Below are 3,506 nucleotides of genomic sequence, written 5' to 3'. Positions count from 1 at the left end.
TGGGTGAAGGAACCACGTTGGACTGAGAGAAGATTACAATACAGTCTATTTAGAGCGCATTACATCACCCCCCCGGTGACGTCACGTGGGATTCCTGAACTTCTAAATCATTGTGGTCCGCTGGGGAGGGAGGGAGGCGGGCCGGCAGGGAGAGGAGGGGGAGTGGCCTGGCCGGCCCCGCCCCGGCCCCGCCCCTCCTGGGGAGGCAGCCGAGCTACCGAGCGGCCCCCGGGACCCCGCGGAAAGCCGCGGCCGCCAGCCGCGCAAGCAACAGCTTGCAGGGCCCAGCGCAGTGTGACACGACTCCCTGACATTAGCCGTGTGAGTCAGCTTGGAAACAATCTTTATGATTTCAGAGAGGGCTCCGGGGGAGGCAAGGAGATGGGCTCGCGGTGGCGTTGCTTCCTAGGCTGCAGCTGGGCAGAGCAGGGATGGATGGAGCCGGGGGAGGGAGGGCACGGCTCCGATCCCAGGACAGTGAGACCCAGAGTGGGACCCCCCCCCCCCCCCGACCCCCAAACGTCAGATGTCCTGCTCCTTTCCGTCCCGGAGATGGCCCGATTGGAAGGTACCTGTCGGCCTGGCCCCCTCCAGGCTCCCAAACCTCGCGCCAGCCCAGGGCCAGTTTAGTCCCAAATTGTATTCCGCGCAGAAAGCCGCGGAACTCGCCTCCCCCGTCTTCCCAGACCCCCGGCCCCGACTTTGTCCTTTTGAGAAAGTGAAGCCCTTTACCCAGAGGGACTACCCGGGAGAAGAAGCGCTCCTCAGGGAGAGGCTGGCCAGTGGAGACTGAAAAAAATGCTTATTCATCTTCAGCCGCAGCCCATCAGGCATTACTGACCTCAATTTCTTTTCTGGAGTTAGCACCGGGGGTGGGGCTTACAGGGAAGGCAAAGGGGCTAAATTTGGCTCTGACCCTGGAGGAGCGAGCTCGCCTCCTGCCCGCCTGGCGATCTCAACCTCGGGGCTGAGAAGAGCTGGGGGAGAAACTGTGCCCTCCACGGGCCTCAGCCCTCCCGGCTTCCGGGGCCACTCGCCTTCCCCTCAGCGGCTTTCAGGCCAGAGCATTCTAGAGAGGGACGAGTGAACGCCAAAGGGCTTCTATGGAGCCTCGCCGCCTTCAGTGACAGCCACTGGGCTGGGGCCTCCTTCTGGACTCCCATTTAAGGGGAAGGATTTTCTTCCCATTCCTATATATAAGGATATTCTTTCCTATTTCCTTCGGGGTTGTGTCAGTGATTGGCCTTTTCTTCCTTTTTTCAACTTAGAAAAGCAGCTTCTCTCAGTGGTCCCAGAAGTTCCTTGCCCTCCGCCCTTCATTTTCTCACCTCCTTTCTTCTCCATCTGCCCAAAGTCCAGGGGAAAAGAGGTAGAGGAAGGGGCCTGCTGCCTCCTCTTCTCATACTCTGCTTCAAGCCCCAGAAAAGAAGCTTTAAAATAAATTTAAAAAAAAACTTTCTTAGAATCAATACTGTTTATTGATTTCAAGGCAGAAGAGCGTTGAGGGCTAAGAAATGGAATTAAATGACTAGCCCAGAGTCACACAGCTAAGAAGTATTTGAAGCCACATTTGAACCCAGGACCTCCAGTCTCTAGGCCTGGCTCTCTGTCCAGTGAGCCCCCAAAGAAACTCTTTCAAGCAAAAACCCTTCCCACTTATGCCAGACAAGCTTAGACAGAACCTGAGTTCCGTTCAGAGCGTGGCTCCTTGTGAGCGCCTGCCCTGGGTGTCCCTTGACTTGGACCAAGAGTAGAAGAGAGAGAAATGAAAAGGAGAGAGCAGGAGATGGGAGAAGTGGAGCCATGCAGGGGGCAGGGAATTGGTTCCCTTTTCTTGGGACTCCAATGCTTTGGTTTGGCAGCTGTGAAGTCCCCAAATTGATTGGGGGAGGGAAGTGACTACTGCTTATCTTACATCATCAGTCCATTAATCCTAGACTCTCACATACTTTATCCAAGACACAGGCTAGTATCTCCCACTTCTTTCTACATATGCCACTTAGACTGCCCCTTGGCACCTTCTTTTTCCTTCAAGATTTCCCTTGATACACACTTTAACTTTTTTCCAGTGATATCCAAATGCACCCCTGGGGTGACTCCTCTAAAAAGCTCTCAATGCATCTTCATTATTTGGGTTGAAATTATGTTCATTCCCAAACCATGAGATAGCATTATAGGAAATACAAGTACAAAATGGGTGGGATTTTTTAATTTGTAGAACAAATGGAATGCAATCTGGGCCAATGCAAGATTAAGGGGCATGGGGCACAAACCAGAGACTGGCATTCATACATGGCAGAAGTCATTGGATCATGTTTTTAGATTTGATAGACTCCTTTGAAATCACTGGCTCTGGGCCCTTCGTTCTACAGATGAGAAAACTGAGCTAATAAGTATCTGAGATGGAATTTGGAATGGGTCATTCTGATTCTCAGTCCAGAGCTCTGTCCATTACACCAAAATTCTTTTAGCCTGAAGTCTGTAACACTCTAACTAAATTAAGGATAAGAAGAAAAGTAAGAGGGGTGGATAAATCTTGAAGAAAGAGACAGTCATGATATACCTCCCACACCTCCACTCCTTCCTCCTTCTTACATTCTCTGTCTGTCTCTGTCTGTCTCTGTCTCTCTGTCTCTCAGCAGAATGAGGCACAGGACATGATTGAATGGTTGGACCCAAAGAAGAATAATTAATGAGTTGGTGCAACTTGGAGGGAGGTGTTAGGAGAACATTGTCCTTGTCTATATCATAAATCAGTGATGGTAAACCTTTTAGAGACTGAGTGCTGTGGCCCACCCTCTCCCCTAGACCCTGAGTACTGAAGTGCCCCCTCTTTACCCCAGACGGGAGAGGGAATAAGAGAGGGGAATGCTCAAGGGAGTGGTAGAGCACTCCCATCAGGGGAGGGAGTAAGCACTTCCATTGCGCTGCTGGACAGAGGGTCAGGGAGGTGGAGAGGGGGAAAGGAGCAACTCTGCTGAGTCCCTCTGCCTTTCTAGTAACTAACTGACAGGCAACTGAATGCCTACCTATAGAGAGGCCCATGCGTGCCATCTTTGGCACACACACCACAGGTTTGCCATCACAGTCATAAGTTAACAATTGATACTGTCTTGTACTCTAGATATTTAGAATCACAGAAAGAGGCAGGAAACAATGACTTAATATGCCATCACTTGAATTCAGTCAAGAAAGGGGCCCCAAGGAGTCATATATACTGGGGTTGAAGATATGTTCTATTATAAATAAGGCAGAAAGATCTCAAATCAATACTAAATCCTTTCTTGAAAAAGGAGGGGATGACATCCAACTGATTTTCATACAGGGAAGAGCTTATAGTGTAAAAGATATGTTGTTAGCAGAGTTGATCCTGCTTCATAGAAGCATGAGACTTAACTAGAAATCATTGTGCAGGAAGTATTTTGGAATTACCTGTACTCATCTCTCTCTCTCTCTCTCTCTCTCTCTCTCTCTCTCTCTCTCTCTCTCTCTCTCTCTCTCTCTCT

The 3,506-nt window shown here is 50.3% G+C and overlaps 1 long non-coding RNA gene across 1 annotated transcript in view; it reads left to right on the top strand.

The window, feature by feature from the left end:
- Nucleotides 1-234: 234 nt before the first annotated feature.
- Nucleotides 235-3,506, top strand: part of LOC123249496 — an 11,446-nt gene continuing 8,174 nt past the window's right edge. The window contains exon 1 of the long non-coding RNA XR_006506388.1: nt 235-321. This is a non-coding gene — a long non-coding RNA (uncharacterized LOC123249496). The remainder of the gene's footprint in view (nt 322-3,506) is intronic.

The sequence above is a fragment of the Gracilinanus agilis genome, chromosome 5 (assembly GCF_016433145.1).
Source record: "Gracilinanus agilis isolate LMUSP501 chromosome 5, AgileGrace, whole genome shotgun sequence".
NCBI classification, from domain to species: domain Eukaryota; kingdom Metazoa; phylum Chordata; class Mammalia; order Didelphimorphia; family Didelphidae; genus Gracilinanus; species Gracilinanus agilis.
This window is presented reverse-complemented; position numbering and strand designations above follow the sequence as displayed.